This window comes from Euprymna scolopes, chromosome 18 (assembly GCF_053919585.1).
Source record: "Euprymna scolopes isolate OS-2025 chromosome 18, ASM5391958v1, whole genome shotgun sequence".
NCBI lineage: Eukaryota > Metazoa > Mollusca > Cephalopoda > Sepiida > Sepiolidae > Euprymna > Euprymna scolopes.
The window spans coordinates 42,529,702-42,544,319 of record NC_136499.1 but is presented as its reverse complement, the minus strand read 5'-3'; the positions used below and the strand labels follow the sequence as shown (position 1 = coordinate 42,544,319).

Sequence of the window (14,618 nt, the reverse complement as noted above, 5' to 3'; positions counted from 1 at the left end):
AAATATTACAATACAGATCCTCCATCTGACTATACTAACGCAAGTAAGAATACAATACATTTAATATATATATATATATATATATATATATATATATATATATATATATATATATATATATAATGTGCTGTGAAATAGATAAACTAGACTGTCTTTTGTTTTTCATTCCCATATTTCTTTCTTTCTCTACAGTGAAATTGTGTGTAAAGTTTTTTTCTCAGTAAACTTGAGGAAAATAGGAGTAGACTGAAGCGATAGAGTAAAAAATCTCCATCTACTTCCTTTATTTATAACTCATGAAAAATTAAATATTGATCAGGATTAGATTTTAAAAACTCGATGAAATCGATAAAAAAATAAAAAATGTTGTGGACCAATATTTGGCAAAAATGACTAAACCGATTTTTTTATGTAGCATTTCGCATAAGAAGCTATTAATCACAAAAGTATGAGAGGGTGATCGTTTTTACTTGATATGTATAAAATTACGTTGCATAAACATACAAGTGAGAAAAAGTCATAAAAATATCAACACTTAATTAATTTCTAATTCCACTTCTAATTCTCAAGTGGACTCTCAAGTCATATGTATTCATTTTATTATTCACGTTCTCAATGTTTGTTTCTAAATAATTGCAAAACAGTTGAAAACTTAAATTTAACCAAAGCCATGTTAAAAGAATAGCCGAGACTTCTTGGGTTAATAGATGTAGAACAGTTGAGGTAGCAGGGACACGTAATAGTAAAACATGGGGAGGGGGGGGAGTGATAAAAATAGACCTAAGGGAAATAGTGATAAATCAAAACCTGGCTAGAGATAGGTTATTTTAGAAGTCAATTTCTTAAAGCTAACCAATTCATGCCAACATATAAAGTGGACATTAAACCAGTATTACTGATAATGAAGAAGAAGAAGAAGAAGAACAACAACAACAACAACCACCACCACCATCACCAGATGCAGGCTATAGTGTATGAATAAAAATGACTACATATACTTGTATATATTTACTTATTATCTTTGTTCATGTTCATTCTAAGCAAAGCATATTGCCACTGAAGTATAAGAAGCTACTTTGATGGGGGCCATATTTATAAGGGATCAACCTAAGTAGGGAGCTTGGCAGCAAAATGTTTGTTTACATTACATTTAAAATTCTGCATGTTGGTAAGGTCTGAGGAAAAAGGCTATCAGAATGGAAAAGCTTTTTGTGTCTCTATAGTGACAGGGTGGGATTTTGCTGCTAGTCGGGTGTGTCAGGGGTATTTTTGTTCAATGGGCACAAGTGCAGAAAGTTTATCGGAGTGTATTTCATGCAAAATAAGCACAGTGATGCAACATGGTGGCGATGTGACAGAGTGTAGAGTTTGGCAGACAGTATGGGACCAATCAGGTTAGAAAATTGTTTTTTGTATCCTGTCCAAAGAGAGGAAGACCATATATTCACGACTTTTGGTCGTTAGAATACTCTCTGACTGCTTTACTGTTATGCCTGCGTTTGGCATTTATAGGCTTTTAATTTTCCTTAATTCTTGCGTTAATTGAGGCTGGCCCATAGATAACATCCTAGCCAATGAAGTAAAAGGTGATTTTGTATCTGGGTTTGAATCTCTTCACCAGCCGTAATTATCACTTCCTGCACTGATGATTGCGAAAGCATGAAATACTAGTGTCTGTAGGTGTAAAAATAATTATTAATATATAAAGTAGAAAGGGCCAGCTTATAAAATCAATTCTACATCTATACTATAAATTTGGGTTTTTTGTGTATTAGTATTCATATTAAAAACTCTTCTTTCTATTTATTAAAAAAGAAAATACAACTTTGTTATATATGGATCATGGAATTGCATTCATCTGCAAAAGATCTAGCTAATTTGCATATTCTTTTAAACATTCATTTTAATTAATTTCCTATTAGCTTTTTCGGTTTTCTTATGGGATGATCATCTTTAGTTAACTTTTATGTGTAATTTTATTCATGCAGATATTCTACATGAATTATACTTGCATAATATTTGCGTAAAAAGATTATAGTAAACACAAACCTCTTTCTATATATATTTTCGTATTTGTATATATATTTGTTTAAAAATTTTTGCCTACCAAACTCCACTGTCAGTTTTTGGTCCAAAGACATGAAACTTGATATATAGAGTATTCAAACCCATGCAAAACTTTATATTTCGGTTTTAGCCAGGGGGAAATCGGTGCAAAAGTGTGAAAATTTAAAAAACTGGAATTTGCCAGGTAAATGTTGAACGACAGCATTACAAATATGCATGCGTAACATAATAGGTATTGGTTCATGTTTTAATTTTTAGCCTTGCAGCAAACATGTCTTCATAGCTCAGGCATTAACGTCAAAGGAAAAAGTAAATCGTAAGCTAAATGTTTTGGTTTTGATTCTCTGTGTTGGTGCACAAATCATTTTTTGAAATTTTCATAATCCTTACTATATATTAGTCCAATATCTCCTCTCCTATATAATATTTTGATTGCAAAAAACTGTAGGTTTACAACAACAGATGCCACATACAAATTTATTATGTCTAGACTATTAGTCACTACTTTATGTAACTTTAGAATGCCATTTTAGACACATTTAGTAATTATAATAAAACCCTATATTACATCCTAGGAGCAACATCATCACAATCGCAACTATATTTAGAGGAAGTAGTTCCTATTTTTCCCTCTAAATAACAAGTCCTCTTATTGCCCCCACTCATCACTGGGAGGAATTCTGCACTTTCAGCAATCTGGGGCTGCACCCTTATTAACTGAATCCTATACTCATAGACATACCATGATCTTTCCATTTCCAAATTCAAAAATTATAATTCTCCCTTCTTACATTACACCAAATCTCATTGGCTGACAGCTGACAATTTGTTCATTTCCAGAATCTAAATCTTATTACAAAAACGAACGATTTACTAAAATTCTTTCTTTAGTTATGATAAATAAATTAAAAAAGAAAAAACGGATTAAGCGATTAATATAGCCGACGCCAGGATTTTGATGAACCAGAAATTGACAATTTACTTACTTAAAAGATCTCCTTATGTATGCTTTGGAAGCCTTTAAACTATCTATTTCTGACTGTTTGACTGAAATTCTTTCTTTATACGTTAAATAAAAAAAAATAAATAAAACGGATTAAGCAAATAATACAGCGAAGACCCAGATTTTGCTGAAAACGTACACAGTGAACTCTATTGCTTGATTCTAACATTTAATCATAACCAGAAATTGACAGTTTATATACTTTAAAATCTCTATATGTGTGATTTTGAAGCCTTTAAAATGTCTATTCCTGACTATTTGTGTGTGTGCATAGTTTTAAAGATTTTAAAGAAACTTCCAAAACTCTCTCTCTCTCTCTCTCTCTCTCTCTCTCTCTCTCTATATATATATATATATATATATATATATATATATATATATATATATGGAGACACTCGAAGATGATGTCCAATAGACTTTCAAACTTCATAGTCTAAAAAAAAAAAACGTCACTCCTTAGTAATTTAAGAAGTACAATAGTTTTTTTTCCCTCATTGCAAGACCCCCCCCCCCCAAAAAAAAAAAAAATATTGCTAGTCTGTACAAATAGGAATAAAGGTTACAACTAATGTTGTACTCATTGGCAATCTTTTCTCAGAATTATTCTGGCAAATACATAGACACATAAACACTCGCAGACGTTCGGATTTTATTTATGGGAGTTTTTTCGAAGACACATGCTGGTTAATTGTCTAAGGAAAGATTGTTGAATCAGATACTACGACTTATATGGAAACAGGGATATTTATAACTGCTTTTTTTTTTTAGAGGAATCCTATTTGTCATTCTAAACATGGAGAAGGAATCTGTTGCAGATTTTGGGAATTTGCTTAAATTTATTGGAATTTGCTTCACAAGAATAAATAAAATTAAAAAAAAACTCATCTTATGAGATGTTTTTCTTTCTTTTTTCACAGAGCCATTTTGATGCAGTATTATTAGCTGTTTTTTTTTTGGTATCAATAATATGAATGATGTTTTTTTTTTAATTTCTTTTATTCAATTTTCACCCCAAACAAGGCACAGTGCCACTTTGAAGCAAGGGGCTACTATCAGGGACATAATTTGCAGGGACACTACGAAGGGGGATGAGTAGAAAGATGTTTGTCCATATTACACTTGAACTTCTGCATATCAGTACAGTTGGAAAAGCAGAATCGCGGAAGGAAGTTCCAAAGATCTGCAGTTCTGGGGAAGAAACTATTGGAGTAAAAGGCTTTATTGCACCTAGGGATCTCTACTGTAAAGGGGTGAGACTTAGTGGCTTGTCAGGTTTGTCGGGGGTTGTTACGTCGAGAAGGTACAAGTGCTTGCAGTTCGTCAGAGCATTCACCATTAAAGTATTTGTAGAACAGACAGAGGGATGCAATATCTCGTCAATGGGACAGATGACAGTTCAAGACCTATCAAGTTGGCGACCCTCTTTTGAACCCTATCCAGGAGCGAGAAACAAGCAGCAGATGCACCAGCCCAGATGTGACAACAGTACTCCATACATGGGAAAATGGTGGCCTTATAGAGGTCCAGGATACTTTCAGGCATAAGTAGCTTTCTAGCGTGGTAGAGGGAGCCAACCTTCTTTGCAGCAGCCTTGGCAATGCTCTCAATGTATCTACTCCAGTTCATATTCCCTATAAACGTTAGGCCGAGGAGTTTAAAAGAAGTACTTTCAGGCAATGTGTTCTTGGTCATTGCTATTGATGGTAGAGAAGGTTTCTTGTAGTTATTGAAGGAAACAAGCTTAGTCTTAGCAGTATTAAATGTGACCATTCATTTTTGTCCCCATTCCACTACAAATTGGAGGTCATCCACTAGTGTTTCTGCCATTTCCTTGGATATGTGTTCATTTGTTTTCCCCTCGGGCCTGTTATAGAGAGTGGTGTCATCGGCAAATATACCCATCTCCGAAACAATTTTATCAGCGAGGTCATTTATGAATATCAGGAATAATAGAGGTCCAAGGATAGACCCCTGAGGTACTCCCGCATTTATGTCATATTGTTTAGATGTACGACCGTCGAAGACAACTTGGATTTTTCTCTTACTTAAGAAGAATTTAATTACATTATGTATTCTTCCAGTGATTCCATATGATCTAATTTTCCTTAGAAGACCATTGTGCCATACCCTGTTTTGTCCATTGAAGGTTATATACGTTCATATACTACAGTTAAGATATCTGCTGTTGAACGGGCTTGCCTGAATCCATATTGTTTGTCAGTCAGGAGTTTAGCAGCTGTTAGGTGCTGGACTAGGGCTTGATTAACTAAGGACTCAAATATTTTGGTGAAAAGCGGGAGGAGGCTAAAGTGACGGTAATTTAATGGGTCAGTTTTTTCACCAGAATTCTTGAAGACTGGTACCACAGAAGCGGTTTTCCAGCAGTCGGGAAAGCAAGATTCGTTAAGGCATTTATTGTAAAGTTTGGAGAGAACTGGAGCAACCTTGGCAGAGCATTTTTTTGATAGCACAGCCGGGATGAGAATGAGGTCCACATGCTTTTGAGGTGTCTAGGTTTTTTATAATAGCATGTACCTGAGAAGGGGTGATTTTCAAATCGTCTAGTGTGGCGTCTGTCCGCAAAGGAAAGTCAGGGAGGGAGTGGTATGCCGGGCCCAGTGTGGAGTTTGAGGCAAACCGACTGGCAAGCAGATTAGCCTTGTCAGTTGCCGTGCAAGCAACCTCATGATTGTTTGATAGTGGGGGAATCGTTGATTGCCCATTATTTACTACGCTGTTGTAGATTTTCCAAAAATCACGGGTTCCTAATTTCTGTGCTTCGATGCGTTTTCTGGTGGTTTCAGAGTAATCTGTCTTAGCTGTCGCTATCACTCTCTTACAATTATAACAGATAACAAAGATGAATGTTGGGGATTCGGAGTTATCATCATTTAGACTAGTGTTGGGATTATTATTTGGAATCGGAAAAATTGTGCCACTTTTCTGATGCTAAAAACGATTCTTTTAATTGTTTTTTTTTCCCCTTTTCCTGGTTTCCTGGTTTCTTGGTTCTAGTAATGATAAAACGATAAATATTTATTGGTACTAAATTACCAGTAAAATTAACATCTATAGATCACCTCCCACAAGTATATGTCTTACATTTGTTTTGAAATGCTAAATATTCATTTCAACTTGCCGATATATTTCTATTACTTTTGTGCATGCGCAAATTCATTCATAGCTTGCAGTGGATTAATCTAAAATCTGATCTATCTGTTGATAGCTCCAACAGTAGGGAACGTGGCTGGAGCAGTAAATGTTTTGGCTTTTTGATTCTAGCTGATGGCAACTAAGTCATTTTTAAAAAAAAAAATCTTTTGAAATCAGTACTAAATATTAGGTACAACATAATATTCAATAGGGAATTGGCTCTGTAATAATAAATACGAAATCTACATGAATTAAATTATATTTAAACATATTTTATGCTGTCCCCCCCCCCCGCCTCTAGGGAAACATAAAAAGGTTGTTTTCTGCTTCATTTTAAATCTAACCATTTTATTGGCCGGTTGGTAATCGATATAATTAATGGAGTTCTATTCATTAGCTGCAGTTGTTGATGATCAATCAAATCAATCATTTACAAATCAGGAAATTAAACATTAGTCTGCCTGTTCATTAAGCGTCACTCATCTACCTTTGTAGACTGCAACGCTAGGTTGTCGAGAGTAATCTATGCTGTGAGTACATCAATCGGAACAGAATCTGATTTCGTTCTTTTTAATTTTTGAGATGAGGATCGATAATTTGGATCATATTTCAATTATTCAGACTATTGTTCTCAACTTGAGTGTTTTTTTTTTTTTTTTTTGCAGTGTTTCGTAAGGACCCATGGTATAACCAATAAAGTACTTGGTAAAATTCAGTTCTAACCGACTCTCTTCTGACAGTTGAAGGTTTAAAATCCTCGTTGTGGGCGTTACTAATAATTAGGGCTATGACAACAGCATATTCTTTTCATTGTTTTAACTCTCGAGTGTATATCCGACACAGTTAATCAATCGAGAACAACATCACTCTATATAAAAGCATATAAGATATCAACGGATACACACTCGAGAGCCAAAACAATGAAAAGAATATGCTGTTGTTACTAATAATACAATTGTGAATTACTTAAGACTTCTACTTTTGTTACGATTAGAACTCTTCGGTTTCTTTTTCTTTTCTTTTTTTTTTTTTTGCAAAACTCAGTTTTTGTTAATTGTCTTCTAAAAACTATTTTCATTTATAATGAATTTTATACCTTATTGTTTTTCGTCATTTGTGGATGTGTTAATTTCTGTGACATGTTAATTCAATAGATGCCATGTGTTTCACTCGAAATTCAATATTTCAATTTTCGAATTTCGCGACAACAACAAAGAAGAACCAATGATTTTAACAAGAAAGATATCGGAGAGAGAGGAGGGGGGGAGCAAATGGCAACAATAATCATCTGATTCATACGAAATAAATGAATGATGTTAAACAACAAGAACAAACGCATATCAACATCATCATCATGATCATGATGATTTTTAGGAGAAAAATAGACAGTGCTCAATCATCAACATAATGATGATCATCATCATCATCTTCAGCAACAGTTTAACATCAGTTTTACATGTCATGTGTTGGATGGTTATTTCTGATAGATTTGCCTTACAATCAAGTTTCAATATATCTTCTCTAAAAAAAAAAACTAAACAATCTCATAAGAACTTCCACACAAGCTTCAAACATTTAACTTACACATCATGAGGTCAAACAAATTTTCTTAGGAAGTCATTTCTTTAGTTGAGGCAACATTTTTGTAAGCCGAACGCCCTTTCTTATACCCATTTTATTATTATATATTTTAAGACACCATCTCTAGGTGATTGTCCATTAAGGCTAAAGAAGACTTCACCTACTTCATCAAGAAATAAAGCAATTTGAATGGCAAAAATAGATTCCATCATTGCAACAACTATTTATTTAGACATCTTTTAGATCAGTAGTTCTCAACCTTTTTTACTCATGGACCCCTTTTCCCTTCTTTTTATCTTGGTGGACCCCTTCATAACTATTGGTCATAAGACAATCTTCTATTTTTCACTAATATAAATTTTGAGGTTTTAATAATCAAGGAAATATTATATAATTAAGCTTTATTTTTAAATGAAAACTAATTTAATGCAAATAAAGTATTCTACGACAACTATAATAATTATGATAATAATGATAATAAGTAATAATAATAATCTAAATTAGAGTGATAATAATTCTTTACCAATACATGTATATATTATATATATATACACACACATCTGGTAATACAATTACTGCAGTTCATAATATCTAACTATATATATTGGTATTCATTTTTATAAAATTTTCGACAAATAAAACACATGTTTAGAAACAAAGCGAAAGGTAAATGTTTGAGGTAAATCTGGTAAATAGAAATATTATAGTTAAAATAATCGAATCATTGAAAAAAAATTATACAAAATTACAGCAGAAATTAAAGTTTTAATAATAAAAACTATTCTGAGTTGGTTTTCTTCATGGACCACCAAAATATCGTTGTGGACCCCCATTTTGTTATGTTTTGCCTGCGGACCCCCAGAAATATTCCATGGACCCCTAGGGTCCATGTGGACCCCGGTTGAGAAGCCCTGTTTTAGATGAGGGTTAAAATCGGTCTGTTCTCATCTTGGATGTTAACACAACGTTTCGGCCATTGTAACCTCTGAATTTTTTTTAAGTATACTTTGTAAAGCTTTGAAATACATATATAATTTTAATAAATAATTTAATATTATTACATTTAGTCGAGAAACAAGCACACACACACACACACACACACATGGACGCACACACTAATCTTCAAACTAGGATCAAAGTGTAGGATCTGTTCTGTCCATGACCAGAGAAAGAGAAATCCTTTTTGACTAGAGCAAATATTTTTTTAAATTTTTGTTCCATGTAAATGTGCCCCTTTTGGGGGAGCTGGATATCTCCATATAAAAGAGACATTATGTCTGACTTTACTTTTGTGGGGAGTCAAGTAAGTAGATGTACCCCCCCACCCCATCCTTACACGTAATCTTGTCTCATAGTTTTATTAATTGATACCTCTCTTCAGTCTCAAAAGACAATGGATACCCCCCGTACGGGTAGCTTTGCATGTGATTTTGATCCAAAGGTTGCACATTCCTCAACCACATCTCTCTTGAATCAGCACTGCTGGAGTCCAGTGGCAAGAAAGGGTTCATGACGGCTAGAAACAATGCCGAGATAAGCGGAGAGCACATATAGCACGTGGACGTCCAAAAATGGTCACGTATTTTAGTACTGATTAGGCTCCACGTTGCTTAACTTTGGTGATCTGAAAGGGAACTGGTGTGCTAACGTGCTTATGCCGTATATTAATACACAGAAAAAATAAAAAAAAGATGTGAAAGTTCTGGTGTAAAGGTTCTGAAAGATAAATTACATAGAAGCATTCTTGTACGATTTAGTATTCATAATTGTGCATGTTTAAGTATAGGCGTGAGTGAGTAACGTGCCCAAGGGCAATATGCCTACTGAAGAAATGTTTCTATTCTCAAATTGATAAAGTCAACCTTGATAGAGTTCAAAATAGACTTCGTAGCCTCGTAGGAGATGTCCTTTTCTCTTCCTTGCAACCTCTATCTCACAGAAGAGATGTTGCGAGTTTGTCTCTGATGTATCGTTATTTTCATGGAAAGTGTTCAACTGAGCTTCAATCTATGGTCCCCCCTTGCCAAACTTTCACAAGAAACACTCGTCTAGTTGTAAACACTATCAATAATTCCCCCCACTCTTTATCTGTGCCTAAACCTAAACGTAGATTCCATGAACAAAGCTTCTTTCTTAGAACTGCACGCCTGTGGAATTGTCTTCCGTTTTCCTGCTTTCCGGTTGACAATATGGTTGTGTTCAAGTCTAACGTAAATAAGTTCTTGATGAGCCGTTCCATATAAGTTATCAAATTTACCAAATTTTCATTACTAATGATTACTATATTGTCCAATTTCTACTGTGCACTCTTTAACCCTTATCCTTGAGTGGCCTCTTGGCCTTGATAATGTGGTGATGCCTATGTAAAAAAAAAAAAAAATTTATGACTTTATAAGCGTCTCCGATTGGTCATTCATAAATTTGAATTTGAAACAAATGATAAATTGATTGCATGCATACCAGAAGATTTGTGCAGTCAATTCAACTGGAAGCTGCTCGTCTGGGCTTCATTCACCGGTTCCATTTTGTTAAACATTCGCAGCATGAACTCGTCATATCACAAGCATTTGCTTTTTATTCCTCTGCGTTCCTAATAACAAGTAGAATTTCCATGAACAGTTTCTTTTCATGAACTTCCGATCTCTAGAACACTTTACTATGGGATTACCTCCTTGCAGACTACAACATTGTCGTTTTCAAATTCAATGTCAACAAATACTTTTCATAAACCGTCCTCATAAGTCATCAAATTCTTGTTCATTCCATTAACCAGTTCCAATCTTCTCATAATATTCTTCATCATTTAACTGATAGTCTATTTTATGCCATTAACTCTTATACTCAAGGAGCCCTAAGAAACAATTGAAATTCAGGGAATCTTGAAATGACTATAAACCAAATTTAACACAAATCCAATATAATTGAATTTTCAAATATATGCAGATATGCCCTCCTAAAAATTCCCTAAAACACTCCAAAGAAACAGAAATATGGGAAATATTTATTAATTCATGTCTGACACCTACTGTTTAATTTCACAAAAATTTGAGGTAACTGAATTTGCACAAAAAGGGTGTCAATTCTCTTTTTATCCCTTTTGCATAAAGCTAAGTTAAACTAAATATAGTCTACATTACAGCCCCTGGCGCCTAGCATGTGCTCGAAAATTCATAATGAGAATTTCATTAGTTTCAATGTGAATCCCATACATACAAATAGTCATCCCCTTCAGAGGTGGAAATTCACAAGTTAGTAAATTCTGCAGGAGTTTTGAGTTAGTTATTTTTTTTTTCTTTTTAAATCAACTAGTCGAATTTTTTTTTTAACATACTTCCCTGTGCCAATCTTTGAGATGAGATGAATAGTTGGAGTTAGGAGTCAACAATATTTTGTAGGGAGTCAGAATCGTGTTTGTTAAAACTGGGTCTTAAGTTTGATTTTTCCTTTTCAACCAAATATCCATCTCTAGACTTTCTTCTTCCATCATATTGTCTTTAAAGTCCTCATATGCCATGAGTAATGTTTCTGACAAAGGGGGAAAAATTGCTGTTTTTCTAAGTCGAAATCTATCTATCTAACACTTATTGTTAGCTAGTTTTTGACTTTTTTTTTTTTTTTAGACAGTGATCACCACTTATCAAGGCCCGGAAGCCACTCAGGGATAAGGGTTATTGTAAGTAAATTACGTTAGTGTGGAGATTTGATGAAGTGTTTACTTAAGGGGGCGGTTCATTAGGAATTTGTTAACGTTGGACTTGAAGACATCCAAGTTGTAGTTCGGTGGGAAGCAGGCAGACGGAACAGAGTTCCACAGGCGTGCAGTTCTAAGAAAGAAGCTTTGTTCATGGAATCCACGTTTTGATTTAGGCACAGATAAAGAGTGGGGGAAAATTTTCACAGTGGATTCAGCTAGACGGGTGTTTTTCGTGAAAGATTGGCGAGGGGAAACCAGAGAGGGGACTTTGAAGTATTATTATATATATTTTTTTTTCTTTTCTTAAACTCTTAACATAAGACAGCTTCCTGTCTTGTCTGGAGCGATTTCCATAAAAATAAAAAAAATAAAATAAAAAATCAACATGTTCATCTTTTATCTTTTATTTTTTGATTAAAATTGTTCCCTGTGTTCAACCTTTATGTCAATGTTCAGTGCACTTTTGTGAATTGCAAAGTTTAGTGAGTGTTTAACAATCAAGGCAAGTCAGTACATAAAAAAAACAACAATATAATAATATTGAAAAGAACTTGTCTGTTTTGTTGTTGCTGCTTTGTGCGTACCTGTGTGATATCGTTTCAACAAAGAACGATTAAAAGTTATATTTGATGTATCAGTTCATTAACAGCTCTGCATCGTCTCCTAATGCCAACGCAAGATGTTTTTCCTTTTTTTTTTAATCGAATGCATAACATTTAAAGATTCTCTGTTGTTGTTACTACAACCAGTCAGACAAGAGCGTTTTCTATTGAGTCTTCAGTTTTATTTGTGAGTATTTCGGGGAATGTTGTAGAAATATTTAGATATGAATGTGCAAAAATAAACTTAAAATGGGAAATTTCCACATGAGGTTAAAATTAAGTAAAGTTGAATGTTTCATTAGAAGTCGTTTGGGAGCTACCGTCCAGGCAGTTACCTCACAAACAGGACGTTGTTAGTGTGACATGGCGAATAAACATTTTGGAACTTTTTCTTTTCACTGAATTCGCTGAGAGAGACCTGCTAACTGCTCCCTCCCTGATGGGGGATAGGTTGAGGGTATTATGTGTGCATACATGTATACTGTCAAGAAAAATACCCCTCTTCCAAAAGATTATTAAATTGAATTTATGCTGTTCTTTTATGAATAGCCTTAGCAAGAAAAATACTTTTACAACGAGATGATGGCAACCTTCTGTCTCATAAAAAAAAAAATGGCACTCTGCATCTGGTCTAGTGCACTGCAGCATCTGTTGCGGTTATACAGTCAGAGCTAGAGTTGCCTCTCCAGATGCAGGCTTTTGTGGGTGATAAGGAGACCTAGGTTTACCCAGTTACCAGGGTTCCCTACTCAACGTTGCAGATAAAGTCCGATGGAAAGACAAGCCAATACAGCCAAAGCCAGCACGGCTGCAGGAGTTTCCGGAAAGGTGTTGCAGTACTTTACCATCTGCTTATTAGAATTCCAAACCAAATTTTTGTCAGGGTTTATTCCTTGAACCATTGCTTTTCCTAAGGCATCCACAAGACAGCTATTTATCTATGGTTGGTGAAAATTTGAAAATATTTCCAATTTTGATGAAATAACAGATTCTCATTGTAGTTATTCATTGCCTCAAGATAAAAGCGAACCCCTTAAGCGATTCTTCTTAAAAAAGACTCTGGCGAAAGACATGCGAACTCCATAGCTGGTGAAAATGTGAAAATATTTCCAATTTTGATGAAATAACAGAGAATCCTCATTGTAGATATGGCTGCATCAAAATAAAAATTTAAATACAACGAAAGAGAATGAAATAATCTAAAAACGGTTGTGTTGCTGTTAAGCAGTAAAACTTAATCAAATCAAACCGATGAGCAAGTAACCCTTTTTATGACGGTGATAATCTTTCGTTATTTAAAGGAGTCAAGTTATTTTTAGCAAGATGGTGGTCCTTCATTTTATTCTTAAAAACTAATGCTATCGCGTGGCACATTTGACCTCAACCAATTCAATCATTTTATCGCTTTTAGATAAATGTGTAATAAATCCCCTCTCTTTTTTGTTTCATTCATTTTCTCTCTCTTTCTCTCTGTCTGTCTCTCTCTCTCAGTCTCACCCCCTTCCTCTTGCTCATTCTCATTCACTTAATCTCTTATCTACTGTCATTCTCTCTCTCTCTCTCTCTCTCTTTCTTTCTCACTCATATCTCTCTTTATATATATGGTGTCTTTATTTGTATATATGTATTGTATATCTACACCCATTGTACATATAAAGGGTTTACACGGTACCTTCTCATTGGCTGCATATTCTCCTCCTACCACCTCTTCCCTGTACAAGCACGTCCCCTTCATTTCACTGAGGAAGACTGAAGGTATAGTCGGAAATTTGGAAAAAAAATGTTTTTTCTAAAGGCAATTTGTATTCTTACACATCACCCATGAATTAATAAAGAAAAGGTATACACTTTTATACTTTTTGTATTATTTTTTATATATACTTATATAATATTATTGCCAAAATCAAACACCACAGCTTACACAAACCATGAAAGTTACAGACCTGATGTCTGAGACTCGATTTTCGCCCTTCTTTGGACTCATTAGTAGAACATATTAGGATTTGAAATCCAAATCACTTGCATGTGAGGCAAGTACCCTGTCACCACACCACATACAAGAAAGTCTACAAACTAATGCAGATGAACCAAACCTCAGCAAAGACCTACTGTAGAATATACCTACTTCTTCTCAACAAAGTTGTAGTCTTCCAACTACTAATAATCCAGGCCAATGTCCCCGAGTTCAGATATGTTCTTCTGAGGAGCCCAAAGGAGAGTGAAACTCTAGTCTTAGACTTCTGGTTTGCGGCTTTCATAGTTTGTGTGAGCTGTGGTGTTGTTTTTGGAAATAATTATATATATATCATCTTGCATTTAAAAATCTACTATATATAGTAGTGTTTGGACGATTAATTAAGAATCTGAATAATCGGAACTGTTTGGGGTATTGGAATCAGAAAGTTTTGTTCCTATTTTCCGATGCCAAAAAACGATTCCTTTATTCCATTTTTGTCCTTGTTTAAAACTTAATTTTTCATTGTTGATACTTATGATAAAATGATAAATATTTGTAGAT

At 34.3% G+C, this 14,618-nt stretch overlaps 1 protein-coding gene and 1 long non-coding RNA gene across 3 annotated transcripts in view; one reads left to right on the top strand and one right to left on the bottom strand.

Annotated features, from left to right (window-relative positions):
- LOC145297590 (uncharacterized) overlaps positions 1-14,618 on the bottom strand; it is a 496,342-nt gene that overhangs the window by 40,899 nt on the left and 440,825 nt on the right. The window lies entirely within an intron of this gene.
- LOC145297589 (phospholipid phosphatase-related protein type 5-like) overlaps positions 1-14,618 on the top strand; it is a 254,821-nt gene that overhangs the window by 109,586 nt on the left and 130,617 nt on the right. The gene's annotated exons all lie outside the window — the stretch shown is intronic.